This window comes from Balearica regulorum, chromosome 6 (genome assembly GCF_011004875.1).
Source record: "Balearica regulorum gibbericeps isolate bBalReg1 chromosome 6, bBalReg1.pri, whole genome shotgun sequence".
NCBI lineage: Eukaryota > Metazoa > Chordata > Aves > Gruiformes > Gruidae > Balearica > Balearica regulorum.
The window spans coordinates 36,015,071-36,036,106 of NC_046189.1; the positions used below are offsets into that span (position 1 = coordinate 36,015,071).

The 21,036-nt window shown below is 37.3% G+C and overlaps 1 long non-coding RNA gene across 3 annotated transcripts in view; it reads left to right on the plus strand.

Moving 5' to 3' along the window:
* The window catches only part of LOC142602389 (uncharacterized), a 171,669-nt gene that overhangs the window by 62,515 nt on the left and 88,118 nt on the right, over nucleotides 1–21,036 (plus strand). For all 3 annotated transcript variants that reach the window (XR_012836181.1, XR_012836180.1, XR_012836179.1), the window contains exon 3: nucleotides 6,537–6,656. This is a non-coding gene — a long non-coding RNA (uncharacterized LOC142602389). The remainder of the gene's footprint in view (nucleotides 1–6,536; nucleotides 6,657–21,036) is intronic.

Below are 21,036 nucleotides of genomic sequence, written 5' to 3' on the forward strand. Positions count from 1 at the left end.
TATTCCTTCAAAAATATAAATGAACTAAAAAATAATGAGGACCAATAAACAGAGCAGGGCTTTGCAGAGTGAGGATTTTCAACTGGCATAAGTTGACGCAGAAATTTAGACATGTATGTCAGTCATCCAGGATAACTGCTATGCATAAATTTAACATTTATTTCCCAGAAGCAGTGAGCAATCAGGGAAAGTAATAATAAATCTTGACTTCTAATTCACTGACCTGAAAATTGTAACTAGTTGTCATATATTGTGATTAGTTAAGTACAGGGTAAGAAAATACTTTACATAAATATTGAATATCAAATAATATTCAGATCTTTAGGTATATATGGTGATATTTAGAATGCTTAATGAGTACTAGATGCAGAAGAGCTTATATTTAAACAGAGGGTACATGAGCTTGGGAAACTTTCAGTGCATGAATTAATGTACTCCATAAAACTCCATTTTACAGTTTATGGTAAATTATCTTGACATGAATAGCAATTAATTCAGAATATAGTTTAATGAACTGGACCACGGGTTAGCATCTCTTCTCTTAAACCTTGAAAATTAAGAAACATCAAAACAATGACTTCTGATAATCCCCTCAAATAAGGCTTAAATTCTTGAAGTGATTCCTTTGCTGAAGTAGCTGCTCTGTGTAACAATGAGCCTTATACAAAGGCTCCCTACGGCAGGAAGATCGGCAGGATGCGGGCTTGAAAGTTTGCTGGACCAGTCAAGATTTTTTCTAGCCTTGGGCTACACAGCACCAGTTAATTTGAGGAACTGTTTAACTGACTTTTATTTATACAATGTTCCTCTCTCTGTGTTTAACTGAAAGCTCTTGGCTGTACCAGTTGGCATCACTGTAGCGCTTCTAAATAACTAGAAAGCTGAAATCAGTGAATCAGTGTTGCAGGTACAAGTATGGGCAAACAGAATGAAAACAAAGAAGTAAAATCGAGTTTTTGAGTAATTTTCCTTTTCTTCTTGCTATAGTTGGCATGATTTCTCTGCAAAGCAGTATCCACCTACCACTGACTACTCAACACTGCAGCTCGACAATAAACCCCCCTGTTCCTCCCCTTGTTCCTCCCCCTCAGTCTTCCATCCTGAAAAATCCCCTCCAACATAGCATTTCATTCTGAAAGCAGAAGGAACTACATGTTATACCAAAATGTTTTCTAAACATCCAGTAATTAGAAAACACATCTATATTGTTAAATGGATTTTTATAGAGAACTGAGACCCGCTGAAGTTTCTTGTTTGTGATGGTCCTGTGTTTGTATCTCTCTCAGCACTGTAAGAACCCACTAGAGTGTGATGTTTCTAAGAATCTTTTGTAATGGAGAGTTACTTTATTTGACAGCTCACACCACATGTAACCAGTGACCATTTTATGAACACCCTACAACTTGAATACAGCAAATGAGCAGTCAGGAGGGATGGTTCATATCTTACATTTTTAACTTAAGAGATTGTAACTCAAACTGGAAATGAGAGAGCAAAATTAAAATGGAAAAAAAACCCCAGAGTAACATCTTACAAAAACATAGATAATATATTGGATTTTATAAACATACAAACTAATAATTCTGATCTTTAACATAACTTTAATCTATTGTCTTGCTAAAAGGAGATCTGTTGCATTTTTGAGAGCAGAGATTTGAAAGGGAGAGAAAGCTGCAGTGAGCAGGTTCCACTTTCCTATGCTTAACAATTGCAGACCCACAGATCTTGCTCATTTCTAAAAATAAAGCCTTAACATAGTATCACAGATGAGGAGAAAACGCCATCAACCTGCCACAGAGGGCACCCCAGTTTCTGCGGTTCATGGTGAGTATCTTCTGTTCATTAACATAATCAAAAGGCGGTTGGTGACATCAGTTGATCCCAAACCTCCTGCACACTACTCTGGTACTTTTTCTGGTTCTTACCTCAAGGCTTTCCTGTGTTTGGTTTTGACTTTATACGCAAACTGATTTGAACTTACTCCTTGAGCTGAGTATTTCTTTGTGTAATTTATATCAGAAATACTCTTTTTTTTTCCTCTGAACAATAGTAGAAACAAATTTCATACAATCAGTTCTCTGTCAGAGAGATCTTGGTTAAAATAACATTTCCTCTTTCCAAAAAGCTGCTTTTTTTGCCTCTGTTTTTCAAAGGCGTAAGAAGCATCTAGTCAAAACCAATCTGCTTCCTTATGGGAACACATCCAGCTCAGTCTTCTCACTGTATAGTGCCTTCCTGCCACACTCTTACCTAGGGATGCTTTGAACCACATTACATGTCTATATGCTCATAGCAGGTATTTTGAGCTCTAGCCTCTTCTTTACTTTCATGGAGACTACAGAAGAGGTGAACAGTTTAATTGATCCATTTGCTTGGGTTCCTGCAGAATTTCAGTGATGAATATATATTGCAAAGCTAACTAGAATAATAACTAGTACTTTCATTAACTTTGCTTGCAGCCTGAATGGATTGGTACTTTAGTTAGAGTTCCTTCAGTGTGGTTGTAAGCAGCATACACAATCTCACACAAACCACCTGATTTCATATCTGTGAGATATGTCTACAGAAATCTTAGCATCAGACATAAGTGGGATGCAATGTGAAAAGCACAGCAGTTCAAGTAGTTTTTATGGAGTGGATGCTCTCCTTTAAGCTACTAGATTGATTAGAAGGAAGTAACTCGAGTCCACAGAACTTGAAATACATGATATTGCACTCACAAACAGATTTGGTGAGAGTACTTGCACAGCAAAGTATACAACTAATGCAAGCTCCACAAGCAAATCTTTCTCATTTGTCTCTCTTATTTAAAAAAGAAATGAAATTCAAGAGGTGACACTGATCCTTACATAACTGAAAATTTTTGTAAAATTTTGAGTTTTACAAAAACATCTGTGTACCTACCAAAGCCTGCTGTTTGCAGCAAATGCTTTAGGACCAACGGTACGGTTTTCTATTCTGTTTTTTTTTTTCTTGTGAAGTCGTTACCATATAGTTTTTAAATGCTTAAGATAACTCAGCTTGTCTATGTGGTAGATACACTATAGCTTTTTGAACCATAAGTTTTGATTTTTCTTACTTGGTAACGTTGACTTTACAACCTTAATTTTTAACCTTTTTTACATTTAACATTACATTTAACATACAGTCTAGGAAGTATGGTCTTTGTGTGTATAGTGTTTTAAGCTACATTTTCTTTTTAAGGCATTAATACATGTAGTATTCATGATTGCATCAATTATTTCATGCTTTATAGCAATTACTGCATTAACAATCAGAATAGCTAGTAGCTCCAGTGGAACAACAAGAATAATGATGCATTAATAGAGAATGAAATCTATATTTTTTGGATCAAGAAAATTTTAAAGACTTCACTGTATAGCTGTTTCAGCTACAGGCAGCAAATGGGATGGTGTACAGTAATTACTGAAGCAGGTAAGAGATTTCAGATATTGCAGGCCTAATGTGTAAGAACTCTGAATAAGAACCTACATTCCAGCAACATTTCCTATTGCAACTTTTCCAAGATTTTGATGAGAGCTCAAAACAAAAGCTGCTCTGTTCCTCCTGGGGTTTACGTCAACTAGTTGTCTTATTATTCCTGATACTTTGCCAATCATATTGTATGCTTTGAGAAAGGGATAAAAAGCAGCTTTTCTCCTTTAAAGAGATTTAAACTTCAAAATCTTATTACTGTGACTATTATTTGCAGCAGAGACAGGCTGAAATGCCAGCTATGGAGTTCAGTAGAGGTACTGCTGACAACATTTTTACAAGGTTCCACATAATGGCATTTCTGTATGATGACCTTAAGGTTATAGATGTTACCATAAATTTCAGATTATTTTTTTTTTTTAATGGATAGGAGTGGAGTACAATGGATGGGAAGATGCAATTAGAAACAAATCCAGTATGATGAGCGATCTTTATTTTCTAGATTTCTTCCATTTTCTGGCATTTTGTAAATTTTGAGTGCTTGACTTTACAAACTTAGAGTTATTTTTAACACATTTTTGATGTAAACACATTTAATTTGGTTGTTTGCAACAGCTGTAAACATCAAAGCAATGCAAAGAGGTACAGTCTTCTATGCATTAACTGTGCTCAAAGAGAGTATGCCTAGGGGACTGAAGTCCAGGGAACTGCAGCTGGTTTTTTTAGGGGATGTGCTTTTATACTTGTATCTGCGGAATAACTTTGTCTTAATTGAAATGCATTATTTGTATTTGCATTGTATTGTGCTTATAAATATCCTTTAACACAAGTTTCACAGTGCTACAGAATAATTTGGTTTGGAAACCTGTTTCCAGCTCTTTTAACTTTCATTTCTAAACTAGTCTTGCAGTCTTTTTGCCAGGACGTTTCCCCAGAACATTTTCCCAAAGAGCAACTGGGATTGCGTCCACAGATGCACAATTACAAATAGCCCTTAAGTTGCTAATACGTCGAGCCAAATAGGCTACCAAGAAAAGCAGCAGGATTCCCTGATAGCCAAATGGCCTGTGCACTGTACACCGAACACATTTCTTTCTTTCTTGTCCTAGAAGTCATGGGTAAAACCCATGTTTTGAAATGTTTGTCAAACAAAACAATAAACCTGTAGTTCAGTGGTAAAGAAGAGGTGCAAGTGCCTTTCAAATGTCTCCTTCACTAGTAGTTTTGCTTCCGTTTTCTGTGCTACTGGAGTGATTGAGAAATCTTATTCCATCCATAGGCCTTGTTTGCGTTCTCCACAGGTTACATTTCTCAGGATCTTGCCAGGTTATTTCATTATGGACTCAGTATTTTCTGGAAAGGTTTTTTTTGCAGTCATTAACTAACTTTCACTTAATCAAGCCTTCTATTTAAAGAGTCTTTTGGGGAATGAAGCTCCTCTGATTTCTTCCATTTTAAAAATCATCTTTTTAAGCCACTTTTGATAGCTTTACTAAAGCAAAATTGCCACTGAACATGTTCAACACAAAGTGAGTAATTCTGGATTCAACTATTTTTTCTTAACTGAAAGCTTCAGAATTGCATTTATTATTATCATTAATAATGATTAGGTCTTGATTTTCCTATAAGGTCACAATTTGTAACAAAAAAAAATATATTTCCAAAGCTCAAATCCATTCATATCATAGTCTGAACCAGCACCAACTGAAATGGAGAAGCTTTCAGTGATTTTCATCTGATGTGAGAAACTTGTTCTCAAATTTTCTGGATATGGGCATTTAGAATTGTTAATATGAGTATTATACTACCTGAGACCTTGAAATTTTAGTGGTTTTCAGTGAGAAAACTATAAAATACAACAAATGAAATTTCACTCAGTTTATGTCAATTTTTTACATTTGGTTACCAGTCCTGTCCAGAGTCAGAAATGAAACCAAAAGCTGGCTCATGGGAGAAACAGTCATGTGGAGTCAAATCTCTTTTTCCCAGGACCTAAACCAAAACCACACTAAGTGCTGAACTATGAAGATAGTTTTCCCCAACAAAAGTTCTGTGGCTAGCAGGAGGTGAGACAGATCCACAGACCACTGACAGAGCTGCAAATATAGCCTTGGCCAAAGATACCATTGCATCTGCTTGCTAATTTATGATAGTGTTTTCAATAGCAATTGCTTATTTAACACATATTGTCTCTTTACACATATGCTTACAGGTTCTTTTTTTCTGTAGAGACTAATTAAGGAGAAGAGCTTCTGATAACTATACAAAAGATTGTTTTACTATCATCTGATATACTGAATTCCCATGAGGATCAACAAAAATGAAAAAAAAACTCAGTGGGGTGACCCACCAGTAGTCATGTCCTGGTTGCAGCTGAGAGGGTTAATTTTCTTCATAGTAGCTAGTATGGGGCTACAGTCACAAGGCTGACATTTTCATAGCTGATGGCAAAATCATGGAGGTAAGACCATGGAAGTATTAACAGAATTTTAAGGATAACTGAGGTCTTGATACTATGCTTTTCAAATATTCATACTGTTATATAAAGTAGTAGAAGCAAGCAAAGAAATTGGTTTATTACTGCAATAAATTAACCTAACAGAAAGACTTAGAAGTCATGGGTCTGAATCATAATGTTGGTATTAATGATACAGGAAGGCGATGTTCCTGGTGTAATGCTGCAAGTTTCTAAAATATGAAATGTCATGCTTGCTCTGTATTTCATAGATGAGAGATAAATGGAACTACATAACATGAAATATGAGGGACTAACAGATTCTGGTATGAGCACTTTGTAAAATTATAAAGGTTAAAAAATGTTATCACAGTAGAGAAGATTCATCATAATTAAATCTGGGGAAAATGAGGTATTTGCAGAGTTTATTTCATTACATTGACCTTTTTATCATACACTACTGAAAATGTGCTGTTGAGGACTGACAGAGGGCATGTTGCAGTAAACAAGATCAAAGGGAAAGGCTTTGTTTTGAGACCTTATTCAGTGAAGAAAAAGTGTATTAATGGTATTGAACTCTTATGTAGCATTTTATTTGTATATATCCAAATGCTTTGAGATGTAAACCATTACCTCTGTTTTACAGATTATGAGATGGAGGCACAGAGATTTACCTAACAGTGGCATATTGAAGATTATGAAGTCAGGAGTTGAACTTAGAGGAAACTCTAGATCTCTTCAACTCCATCACAGGATGACACAAAAGGTATGTTAACTATCATATATGACTCCAAAAATGAGTTCAGTTATTTCTTGATTGCATAGCAATGCATCCTTTTTGTTATAAATTTTGATAGCATTAATTATATTGGTTAACTATGGGTAATTTTACCTAAGCAATAAGCCAGGTTACAATTCCATTGAGTTTGATAGGAGTCTTTAGGGGACTGCTGGTATGGGGTCAAGTAAACCTCCTCCTCCTATTTTTGTTATTATTATAGTTACTCTTTGTTTGGGTAGTGTCTGCAATGTTCTGGGCAATTTCCCAACATAAAAGAAGGCAATATTTCCTTCCCTAAGAGGTTACATGATAAAAAAAACAGACAAAAAGATAAAGAGCAGAAAAGGTCAGAGCAGAAACCATTAGTGTTTTAGCATCTAGTCACAGTTAGTGAGTTTACTGAGTAATCGCCAAGAACCCCAGTCTGGCTATAATCAACCTAAAAGAAGGCTCATCCCATTTCTCATCATTTAACCTGTTTTTGTGCAAAAGACTGTTGGTCATTCTGAAGAAAGTCATCTTTTTTTGTGCAGCTGTTGATTTGGGAGGGTACCATGCAAAACCTAATGTTTAAATAGGCTTTAGGCATACAACTCTTACTGATGGTGAACCGCTCTTATCTGCTGCTCCGTGCATAGAACGCTTCTATAATCTATACACCCTGGGTGATTTTTTTAATGTGTGAATGGGAGCTAATGTATTAAAAATACCAGTCAGTGCACAGAGGTAAAGGTACACATATAAGCAATTGTTAATAATCCAGTTAATAATAACACTACAAAAGAATAACACATTAAGAAGTCAAATATTACAGACATTAGTAATGGGACAGATTGTCTAAGGCTTTTAAGTCCCCAATTCCAATTCAGTTTAGGTCTGTATCAACCAAATGTTACTGTTTGATTGTTTTTCACAAGTCCTATAAAAAAGACATTTACTTGTCTTAATTTGTATGCCTACATCATGAAAAGTATGACTGCAATAAAAATCTTATTTTAGCAGACTTCATAGATGTCCTTAATTTACTGTTGACAGCATGTGGAGACTTGGAAACTCTTAATAACCCTTTTGGGGGGATTCCACCTGCATATAGACCTCATCAGATGGGTTACCATGCTTACAAGCACTATTTAGATTAAAAAAAAGTGTGTTTATAAAATGCAAGCATCAGAGCAGGGCCAAACCCAGTAATTACACTTCTGAGCTTAATGGTTTTTGGCAATTCAGAACTCAACCAAGTATTTTGATATTATTAATGAATATATTTTTATCTAGGATGATGATAGTTATCCATATTACCTGTCTGTTCTCTAATGTAAACATGAAACCTCTTGATATATCATTAGAGGAACCTATCTTTTCCACATCATTCTATTGCTGTATCTTTAGCTGCTGTAAAAGATACACTTTCTTTTGTTACAACACACATTAGATGATAGATAAAACCAGAAGCAGCAAGAAATAAACATCAGAAAGGAACAGTATGCTTATTGTCACAATACCGCACAGATAAAATCTAACAAACATGAAAGACTGGACAAGGGGAAAGAAGATCTTCCTAATTGCTTTACAAGCAGGGTTAGCAAAAAATACCTGATAAAAAATTAAAACCTCCAATGCCAGGTTAAAAATGCATAAAAATTTAAAACAATCAAGTAAGAAAAACAGTAACGAAAAATAAAAGGAAAATGACAACATTTTAATGATGATTTTTTCCTTGGATTATGTCTCTCGTGAGCTAAGCATTTGTAAATTTGAAATACATTTCTCAAAATGAGTGTTTTGCTGTAATTTGTTTCATTTTAACTGTTCACTTCTTGTACGTTAGGATCTGTGTAGACTAGGGGGTTTTCTAAACCGGAATAAAGATTGTTGTTTTAAAATATTGTAATTGCCTGTAACAGACTGCCAGGTTTTTTGTACTATCTCACTTCTTGCTCAGTTTGTTTGGTTTTTTTTTCCAATTTGCTTTCTGTCTAATGCTCAGGTTTCGCAAGCAATTTATGCGAGGGTTAACTGTAGATTGTCACAGAAAGGGGAGTTTTCAACTCTTCAGAAACTGGCTGAAAACTAAGTATTTTCAGTGTTAGTTTTCAGTAGGATCAGTGAGCTGATCTTGTTTATCCTTTGGCTGTATGATCTCTAGAGCCCACACAAGGGAAGTAGTGGGAACACGCAGCTGGAGATAAAAGGAAGTTGGATTGCCCTGTTCAGGAGCAGTGCAGTCTTAGATCAGCTTAAATTGACTGTGAAATCTCACTTTTAGTAGAGGGGGAAGTTTGCTGATTTACAGAGCAAGAACATTTGCACTAATGTCTGATTTCTGTCTTACACGGGTTTAAATTTACAGTAACTTTATTGAAGTGAGTGGACTTAAAATAGTCGGGAAGTGCTAGGAGTATTTTTAAAATTAGGAAAATTGTTATAACCATCAAAAGAAATAAGTGAATTTGTTCAGTGATACATAAAACAGCTGTTTGATTCCTTTCATTTCAGCCTTTACGGGCTTCCCACTTATGCTTGGGTTCTCCTGGGGCTGTAGGATCTGCCCAGACTGATTTCTCCCTTAATCCATTTACTTAAAAAATCAAAAACCAAACATGAAAATGTGTGTAGCAACTTTCCCAATGCCAGCCAGTAGATCAATCAAAACAGATCTTCTCATAATGGTTATGTCTATCCTCTGCTGACTCCTCTTTGCCATAGAAATGTGTTGTTGGAGGTGAATGCTGTAGTTTTTATTTCAGTAGATAGGTCTTACTGACTTACCGTCAGGGCACAGGGGACACTAATAGCCCTTAATGGCCCTTACCAGCCTCCACAGGACCTCTGCTACCCCACCCATGGCACAGGGACCCCCAGGACCATCAGTCCTTGCACCCATGACCTGTAAGGTGCCAGTTTCCAGCCCTGCCACAGCCTTGCCCTGCCCAGCCATGTGCACCACCGAGCCTGGTCCACTTGCAGGCTGATGTCCCATCCTGACCTTGGTCCTTGCCTCCAGCACACACTTGCCTGGTGCTCTGGGGTGTCCCCAGCTGCCCCCCAGCCTGCCCTGCTCCCTCACAGGGGTGGTGAGACAGGCCCTGGCTGGTGCTTTCGAGTAGTTGTAACTGTTGTAAAGCAGGCAGTGGTTTCAGCTATTCAACTGTATTATAAATCAATATCTATCACAGAAAAAAAATGGATATTCTGCTGGTTGTCTCTTGGTTTTTAATTTTGCCGTGTCACACTTCCATTGGGGAGGTCTGTTTTCATAGTCATTTTGCATGAAACTAAATGTATATTTATTACATATATTAAATGTGCCCCAAATTGCCATTGGCCAATCAATAACTATCTGATACAATTATTGCTATCAGAAATTAAATTAAATTGATAAGTAGGCAATCTCTGTGATCAGTAAAGTTTAATATTTAATGAAATTATTGAAATGTTCTTACTGTGGTATTGATTTTCTTTTTAAAAGTAATCATTGGAAGCATAATTTATTCTATTTTGATTGGGTTTGTCTTTACACCCAAAATATATTTGTACACTTTATCTTAGAAAAGATTTTGCACAACACTGATATTTCACATAGATGACTAGCTTGAGTGGCCTGAGATCTCTTTTTGTTGTTAAATGGGGGAAAATTGTCTGTCACTCATCTTCGAAACAGAAGCAACACTTGAGTGAGAGCTTCCCTGTCACCTTCATGTGTCTCCTTTTGTTTATCTGACACCGTTGTGAGACATTTGGAACCCTCCAGTTCAATATAAAACATTTGCTTGGCAGGTTGGGCCTCCTCTTCCTTTGATGGATACAGCACATGTGAAGAAGAGTTGTTGGACACATCTGATCTTTTCCTATATGCCTGGGGAGCTTAGCTCTTCCGATTAAATAACTTCTCCCTGTCCTTGAATAAAAAGCAGCTCCAAACTCTGTCTACTGAAAGCATTTCAGTCTCAAATCAGAGCAAAATAACATACTGCTGTTGTTCTCTAAGCATTGTTGTTAAATACTTTGTATTTCACATCTCTGCTCATCCTCTCTGTTTTCTGAGTGGTCTTTGCTAGGATTTGAAACCGTCTGTGAAGTGTGCTGTCTGCTGTACATATACCCAGGAATAGTCTGTTCCATTTCAGATACAACAGCAGAAGCAAGACCTTTGCTGTTTTCTGTAGTTAACAGAGATTAGGTTTTGAATGTTTACACCATTTCATTATGGGGAAGGATACAGGGAGAAATAAAACAAGGAAGAATGTTTGAGGTCAAAAACGTAAAAAAATCAGCAGTGCATATCTGCACTTGGATTTTTATTCATTTTATGTAAGGGAAAAAGTTGGACAAAGCTGCTCAACTCATTAAAAATGCCATCACACTTTATTTTCATCGTGATTTATACAGATACACACCTAAAACTTGAACTGTTGTTGTTTAGTGCATGGAAAATTACCTGTTCCCATTATTTTAAGTAGGCAAATCTGTAGCTGGCCTCTTGTGAATCACTTTTTTCTACTAGAAAGATTTACATTTTGCCTGATACTATTCTTCAAGCTATGTGTAGCAGAACTGCTGTGATCCTAGTTCATGGAGAGGAGCATTTTGAGAGACTGGGGAGCATATCAGCAAAATGCACTAAGAGCTTGTTTGCGCGTCTGCTAGTTAGTTATTGAATTACTCCATTTGGTCAAGCGATGGACAGGCATGTTTTTATAGTTTGAAGATGCTGGGTTCAAATCATGCTGGCTTGTGGAAAAAACCATGATTTTCCTTAAGAATCTCAAAAGGAGCTGTGCACTGAGCGCTGTCCCACACGGGAAGTGTGCTGTATCGCAGAAGTGCAACTCCAACAACACTGAGGTGAGAGCTTTCTTACAGGAGTTTGCACATACCAGGACACGAATGTTGAGTTAGAAAGACTGGGTGCAGGTGAAATTTCCTTGCCACTGAGAGGCCCAAGGCCTACAGTGAGAAGTAACTGCAAGCGGCCCGATAGAATTGTCTGCTGCGCACACTGCACTTGCTGTTAAGATGGCATTTGTTTTGATTGTACCTTAGAGATAGCAAAATAATATTCATTGCTTTTTTCAAATATCACAAAAGCTGAGAGCCACCAATCGTCTAAAGTAAGTGTACGTAAATACATGTGCATGTATATGGATAAATAATAAACTATACTGTATGTGCATCCTTGAGGATAGATAACAAATTGTACTATATGATGTAACTATCTGTATGTGGTATCTTCGTGTGTATGTATATGTGCAAAATCCTGCCCTTAACGATACAGTAATACTGGATTATATCTAAGCCATCCTGCTCGTGTAGGAAAGGAAATCAAACATTTATATTCATATAGAGTACAGTATACAATGACCACAAACCTCTAAGACAACTTCAACAACAAACAGATGTGGAATCTACTATCTGTGTACTTACCAGTACTAAACCCAGACTTTTTGCAGTGTAATGCTGATACAACATTCACCTTTGAGTTATATGTCCCATTCACTTAGTGCGTGCAGATGTCTGGAATTAAAAAATCGTGATTAGAAAATGCTGAAAATACTAGAATAGAATTAGAATTCCTAATTTATGTAGCAAAAAGCTTTTTTTTCCCCCTAAGTGATGTTTAGTAACCTATCATCACAATTAAATACAGAGCATAATAATTGTTTTCCCTTCCTATATACTTCTAATCTCTTTATGCCAAACCAGGTAAGGTACAGAACATTCTGTAGTAATTCTCACTGATCTAATCTGGGACATAGATAAGGCATATTTGACCTATTCTGCAAACCTTCATTATGAAGAGGAAAGATGAGTCTGAGGAGAAGAATGAGCAAATTGAAATTGCAAATTCAGGAAACAGTATTGCAACTTAAATTACTTGAGTGAGGAAACAAATTGAAGCTGTGTCACAATTTAGGTTGCAAAATGTAAAAACACCAAGCATAAGTAAAAATAAACCTGTCATTAAAATCCATTTATCCATTTTAACAATTCTTTTCATTTTTCCCCCCAAGATTGTAGACTTTTTTTTATCTTAAGTGGAATTGTTTAGAAGAAAAGTTTAAAGTACTGTAAATATATCAGAAAAGTTTTACAGGAACTATAGAAACTCAACTAATTACATTTATTGAAGAATAGAAAGCTAGCATTTAATTAGGATAAACTAAGTTGTGCTGAATACTTTACTGAGATACTTTCCAGCATATCCATTTGCCTTAATACTGTGCAACCTATGTAGTAATAGTCTGGGAGAACAAAATGCTGTCCCTAGATCTTCAATTTGTTTCACATTTTAAGCTCAGCCTGAGCACTTGGCGCTGTAAAATGATTGCTAGTCTTTGAATATACAACTTAAGACTCCTGTGTTTGGTTTTCAGAGATTTGCACATCTGTATTTTCACTACAGATCAATGTACATACAGGTACAAGTTTATCTCACACTTTAAATTGGCTCACTACTGCCTTGTGTTTCTCTGCCATGCTATTGCATCACAGAACAATGCAGTTCAGTAGTTGTCCTAGCAAAATTAATAGTAAATAGTGGCAGTAAAATTGCCTTTGAAGAACAGATCTGTCATCTTAAGATTAGTATACAAAGTTTCAGAATGCAAAATGCTAGATTATCTTCAAAATGCAGACCCTATCCTATGGGCCTCTTCATTTTTCATTTACAAAATATTGATGACAAAGGGTACTTCACTCATAATTATTGTAGTTTTTGCATTTCCTTGAAGTGCTTTGACATCTATTGTGAATAAAATTGTTAATAATGATGGTGGCATGTGATAATGGCCTCTGTGTAATCCAGTAACTATTAGCAGAAAGAAAGCTTTTGGAAAGCTTCTGGATTCATGTGGTTTGCAGTACTGGTAGCTGTCAGGTGAATTAACAGAACTTTTGTAGGGTTTCAAATGTTAAAACCTTTTCTTTATACAGAAATTGCCAAAAGTGAGATGAAAAGAGGAATTCAATATAAGGGAAGGGTTTTTTAAATTCCTGTATTTTATTTCAATCTTTTCTGTTTAAGTTTTCCTTTTCTCTTATGTTGCAATTCAAAAGAATTTATCCACATGCTTAAATAGAAATGATTTCAACAAGACCTATGTATGTGCTGAAGCCCCCTTGACTTCAGTAGGTCATTCATGCACATGTAAGCTGAGCATTGACTTGGTACAGAATTTTAGAAAGATTGCCACTTTTTTTAACATGTTATAATATTTTTGAGATTCATTGCAATAAAGAAGGCAAGGGAATAAACAGGAGAAGTTGGAAAGCAAAAAGGCAAACAAGATGAAAAGGGAACTTCAGAGAAAAAGTCCTCTGAGCACGATTTGTGGAAAATACCAATGTTGTTTGTGTGGTAAAATAAAGTATTAGATCAGCTGTGATCTATTGCAGATGTTTGACAATGCAAATCTTACCTCCTGTGTCTGCAGACTATAGTGCCTTTAGTTCTGCAGAGAAAAAGTATTTTCTATAGGATATATAGGGTGCATTTGACATTAACCCTTTTTTCTCTATAGATGTAATGAGGATAATAGTCATTCTTGGAGACAGAGAGAGAGGCAGAAATTACCTTTCAAGTTTTTGAGCGCAAGGCTATGGGACAGATCATAGTGAATGGAAGTTGGTTACGGAACACAAGGATGCAGAGGAGTCATAAAATGAAGCTGGAATACAGAGCTGGTGATTAGACAAATTACCTTGTCAGGAGTCTAGGGACAAATTATATTCCCAGAGAAATTAAATGTAGACAAAATAAAATTAAAAACTTGCATTATTTCCTGCAGAGCAGAATTAGGAAAATTCAAGTGTAACTGCTGCAACCCTGGTGCTGAATCAAGCTCCTGCTTTTAGGGATCTGTGTAGATCTAGATCATGGCTCTGGCAACCACCAGCTGCTCAGATGTAAATCTCCCAGGACTCCATGCTTCAGGGCACTATTCCTGATTTGCAGAGCTAGCATCCATGTTAGATGTTAGGCTTTCTTCTGTACTGGCTTATTCTGTCCCTAAAAGGAAAACTTCACTCAGCTGTAGGCAAAAATACTTTATATACAGTGTGTCTAGAAAGACAGTCCCCAGAAAGTAACAGCAATAGACCAAGTACAGTTGCTGGAGAAATGGTTGGGGAGCTGTGATGCAAACAGGATGTGATATGCTTCTGGAGGTGGGCTGTAAAGGCTTGCTATGAGCCCGTGGAAAACTCTAGAGATCAAAAGTGCCGAAAAGCAGGTCCCTAGAGAAGTAGGAAGTGCTTTACAAGACAGCGTCAGAGGACCTGAAAAAAGTGTCTAAGAGAGCAGAGACTCCAGCAGTGTCCTGGGAGCTGAGGGGACTAAAATCAAGGTTTAGGAAAGCAAAGAATAAAGATAATCAAAACCAAGGGCTTTTGAAAGGACTAGTTAACAGAACCTCGGGGAGTTAGGCATCCTGTTAGAGTCAGTGTTCAGTTTATAGTGTACATATAGTGTTTATGAAAATGTATGGGGATAGATTAGCTCTTTGGAACACTGTTGGTAATTTATCAACAATTCTTTGCTCTGTTTTTCTATAAACATTTATATTACCAGTTCTTTTATATTTTATGCCTCACAATGACATTTGGCTTTGCCAAATGTATCTCAGAGGAACTTTATTATTTTTGTATTGTTTGTGGTATGAGCATGAACTTTGACTTCCTGCCTTCCAATTTAGTTTGGTGTCTAGCTTTTTGCTGTCTGGGTCACTCATGTTACAGCTGGAGCTTCCTGTTTTCAAACCCGTATCAGCCAACCATGTAAACCTGAGGGTCAGCTCGTTCAGAGATGATGCATGATTCCAGTCACTTGTTTGCTGAAATAAATTAGATTTACGTAATGAAAGCTGTCAGGTGCTGTATCAATCTTCTGCACTAGTCAAAGTACTTCCTTATTTACAATTCTTGTTTCTCCATGCGCAACTCAGCCACTTAAAAATACTTATATTATTTCACTTAGAGGACAACTGAAAACTTCTTTCAGGTAAAACTCCTATTGAATTTTGTGAGCCTGATAAGAAACCTCATTAATAGTGGAAGATTCATTTGGAGGAAAACGGTATTCTGTGTGCAAAATCTTGGGTGAAATAGTAATCGTTTGGATGTAATTGCATCCTCTGTACCTGCAAGTGAGGACGTCCATCTGTGTATGTGTATCATCCCCTCTATCTGGAAAAGGAACGGAGAGTGGAGGGACATCCCTAGGTCCACACTATCCTGAAATATAGGACTTGCAAGAGAGATTTTATTAGGAAACAGGAAATGCTGTGTCCTGACTCTAAAAAAGCAACTCCGTAGTTTCTGTAAGGATGACTCTGATGGGTCATTGTGAGCTCCCCAGATCCATTTCTGCAAGAGTGGAAATGCCAGGTCAGATGGCATTTTAGAGAAAGGGTCCCCACATGGGTCTCATCTGGAGATTTGTTCACTTTGTGCTGTCCTAGGAGTTCTGGAAGGCAAGGCACTCTACCTCTCTGTCAGCTGTCAGTCCTGGATTTTCTCAAAGTAGCTTTCTGATGCTGTTATTTCTAAAATAACAGTAGCATTGCCAACCACAAGTGTAAGCTTCTCCTTTGCCCAGAAGTCAGCCTTCAAAGCATCATGAGATTTGCTTAAATCATGAGAACTTGAAGCTGCCATACTTACGAAGTTCTTTTTATTTGACTTCTTGTTTTTGTGTCTTCAGGATACACCCAAGTCACACTGGCAAGCTTTCCTGCAGAAAGGTCACATGCTGACCCAGAATTACATCAGCTGAGGCCTGAAGGAAAACATGAAGCGCTATGTTAGGTGCAATCAAATGCTGAGAGTTAGCAACGCTCTAGCAGATGGAGTGCAATCAAAACTGGCTTGCTCTTCCTTTTCTGATTCAGCACGAATTTGGAATAACTTTTGTTAAATCTGAAAAGTGTTTATTTTGCAGCAAAAGAAAGTATTTATCCATCTCTTTTGTGTTGCTTGGTTAATTATCTCCCCAGAAGAGATGATTACTAATTTAAAAAAAAAAAAAAAAACCCAAACATTTGGAACACCTAGGTGTTGCTGTTATTTACGATTAAGGAACCTTTGCAGAGTTCTAACAATGTCAAATGGCCCTTAAGTGCACTAAAATTACATTTAGGCTACAGCAATGTAATAAGAATAATTTCCACTGAATTTTCTGTCCATTTAGGGTTTTTGATCACAGCTAAGGAGCTGTGTTTGGCAAACAGGCCAACTATTTTGCCTGAGCAAAATGTGTATACCCTCTTCATATCCAAAATATTCATTGCCAATACAAAGTATCTCCTAATCTGTGTACTTGTCTCTCTTGCGTTTTTGTGGTTTTTTTAAAAATTAATTTATCTATCTGATAGATAATAATATGTGAGTTTCAGCTCAGACAAATTCAGATTGTCAAAGCAAATGTTGCACAGAGAGTGTGAGTGGTACTAATGGAAATAACTGGGTCACGGATGACCATGAGGGGAATCAGAAAATTAACATTTTCTTTTTACTTCATATTCATTTTATACGACTGAGAGCTTTGTGCATCTTTGAGTTGGCTATTGTCAGCCTCAAATCTGAGTTTTATGTTTTTATATTCATAACTTCTAAATTCCAGCAGCTTTCTTTATCATGTAACTTTTAAAAGAGAGTTTGTTGGCAGCAGGTGAAGGATATTGCCATGTTAGAGTTCTCCATGAGTTGAAGTGGTGGTGGTTTGTTCTAGAGAGTCTCAGGTATTATGCTCATCCCTGGAGGCCCTTTGCACTATGCATGAAGCCAGGTGCATGGTGTCATGCAGGGTTCATCTTCTCTCTCAGTGTGTTGCCTGGGAGAAAGTGTGCACACAGTGAATTAACCTGTCAAGCTTTTAATACGCAAACATATGCATATATCCATAGACACACACATACACAACCACAAAGAGATATGCAGACACACACAGCTATGCACAATGATCTTTCTTTGGTTTAGAGAAAACCAAGTCAGACAAGTGCAACATAAACATGGAGAAGCCAGCACATTTTCGTTCTTGAGGGAACTCATACTGGAGGCCTACGCCAGCAATTCAGAGCATTCTTACTCTAGTACAGATCAGTCATATCACAGAATCATAGAATCGTAGAATGGTTTGGGTTGGAAGGGACCTTAAAGATCACCTAGTTCCAACCCCCTGCCATGGGCAGGGACACCCTCCACTAGACCAGGTTGCCCAAAGCCCCATCCAGCCTGGCCTTGAACACTGCCAGGGATGGGGCATCCACAACCTCTCTGGGCAACCTGTTCCAGTGCCTCACCACTCTCACAGTAAAGAACTTCTTCCTAATGAATAAGTGTCCTCATTATGATTGAGTTCTGAGGTTTCTAAGCAATGAAGTTGTCAACCACAGTCTTTACCCTAAAGGTGTAATAAAATAATTTATGCATCTTGCTAGCAAACTGGGGAGCAACCATATGATTAAAATAAATTATCTTAAACTTTATTCATCATTCTACTGGATGGCAACATAGGACTTATTTAATACATTCATGACAGTCTGTGTTTCAGAGAACATGTGTTGCTATATTTTGAATTGTTAGCATTTCCTGAGGGTCATAGAATCATTTTGGTTGGAAAAGACCTTTAAGCACCTTCATACTCAATGTACTGCATTGTTATAATCTAGTTGGTAGGTGACAAAGAGCAGGTCTGATCCTACAGGAGGATCACATAGAGTGTATCTATATTTAGTTCACTGGAGGCGTTCTTTTTTAGCTGTGGGTTTTCTATGTCTGTACTTGAGTGGTACAGTCTAGAGTCTCTGCACTACCGGTGTGCAAGAAGCAGTTTCACAACTGATGGAAACCAAGGTTAAGTTGCACAGCAAGCACCGTGCAGAGAGCAATACTTACAATGTGGGTGCAAGAGGAAAGTGCATCTTCTCAGAGGATGGTCCCCCACCAGTTTGCTTTCTGCATGCGTGGGATTTTGCTAGTAACAGGAGCATCACGGTGGTGATGGGATTGATGAATACAGGGCCAAGTACAGTCCAGCTTATAGGTTGGAACACTTATTGAAGTGTTCCTAGGTGTTGGCCTTTGGGCAGCTTTTTAAGGAGAATTTACTAAATGCTTGTCAGAATCAAAGGTGAGGGTCTGACAGAGTCGAGGTGAAAAGAGCGAGACTGGCCAAAACATCTATCTATTTTTTACTGGATAGAACTTGGTGAGACTTATATAGTGTTATGGGATACACATAACTATTGTAGCCCACAACAGAAATTGTTCTCAGAGGGGAAGGTCTGTAACCTCTCCATGATCAGCGTAGCATTCAAATGCTTACCTAGGCTGACACACCGACGAACAGATTATTGAGTCCCTCATCTATTCTGTTGTAACATATATATTTCTCTTCAAAGGTATTCAACAGCATTCATACTAGGAATAGTGTTTAATTTAAATTAACACTGTAATCGATGAATTACATGATGCATACCTCAGTTCTTTATACTTCTGCAGAACTTGTGCTGATGGTAAAGTAGCATTGGATCCCCTATCTTCCTTTTATTTTGGTATTGTAGTGGTCTCCCACACAAGTTAAGTTTCAGCCCTTACCTAATTGAATCCCAAATTTATTAACTCAGGCAAGATGTTCAAGAAATTGAGACCTTCAAGCTGCAGTGGTAATTTCCTAATGCTCCCACCTTACAACAGTAGAAATTATATATACTCTTAATTTTCCCTTCAGGAATCCTCCGTAACTTGTATGAGCTCTTTAACTCTGCCATGAAGTTTCATTTGTATCTGTGGTGATAATTTGAAACACTGAGTCTTGCTTGTAATTCAGGTAGGTTAGGCTTGTCCTATGTTGTGATTTTACCTAATAGTGATGCAGCTTCTCGATATACCAAATGAATAAAAGCATGAGCTTCAGTGGCTGCAGGAAATGTTCTGTGGTTAAAAATTTTTTTAGTTTGTTTGTTTCTGTCTTCAGAGATTACATGTGATAACAGAGATTTTCAAAACCCCTTTCCTTATTTCTTGGATAACCACAAGAAAGAAAAGGGACAGATGTTTGAAGGGGCTAAGAAATTAAAAGAACAGTACTAGGTAGCACCCAGTTCTGGATATTGATTTAACCCCACTTTAAATCCAGCACTTGACTACAGAAAGCCTGCTGCCGGCTGAATTTCTTCTTAAAACAGATTCTCTACGAACTTCCTCATATTCAGTTCATGTGAGGAGGGAAAACAGCTGGAACTTGTGTGGTTTACTGAGTAGACAAGTCCCGTGTGCTGGAGCCAGGGAGTATCTTGGATTTAATCTGACCTAAAGATTCTGACTCATTATGTGACCCTGAGCAAATCATTTGACCTTCTTGATCTTCTGCCAGCTCAGATGGAAAATTAGGTAAAAAGCCAAGACTGCAGTGGAAATTTGGTTCTGTAACTGAACTGGATAGATGAAATGAAATGAGTAAACTTACAGGTGTTTCCCTGCACTTACACTATTGATACCAATGGGAGCCATAGAAGGATTTAAACAAAAGACAGAAAACAGCAAATGTTTGGCATTTTCTCTGGCTGAGCATAGTCTTTCATAATATGTAGTCTCTCACTGGAAACGACCCTTTACCAATGTGTTAAAATAAAGCAGTTCAACGTGCTGAGCTTACTAGGGTGCCATCCATGAGCAATGTGACTTTTATAGTCACAATCATTTTTTCTGCTTTTATATTTCTCGTTCATCCTTGGCTTTGGCATGGTATTTGACAGCACTCCCCTCTGCTTGTCCTGCCTTGAACAGAAGAGCTGTAGAAGTTCATAAGCCGCCATAGAAGATCCTACACAATGGGTAGAAAGGGTTCTCACTGTCAGAATCACAGGGTCTTATTCCTACTTCTGCCACTACCTCACACTGGGTCTCTGTTTTTATCTTACCTACCTACAAAATGTTTGCAATGAGACATTCTCTAATATATTGAAATTAGCAGTACTTGGAAATCCTAAGATCAAATACCCAATTAAAAAAAAAAAAAAGGGTTTTGTTTTTTTTTTTAAATGTAGTTACTTGTAAAAGTGTGATGAAAGCAATGGATGTGATAATGTTCACATTGGGGTTTTAGGGCCTTCAGGAAGGAGGATCAGAGAAAGACATGGTACGATTAAAAAGAGAAGAAAATAAAGTACATGGTGTAGCCTGAGCAGGAATTGAAAACAGATAAAAAGTTTTTCCTTGTATTCCTTCTCCACCCATGTTCCCAAAGTACCTTTAAAAACTGACATTCTGGAAAAAATTATTACCATTCTGGTTACATCACAGGCCACTTGATCAAGCTTGTTATGATGTCACCACAGCCGCAAAATTATTTAAAGTCTTGCTACTC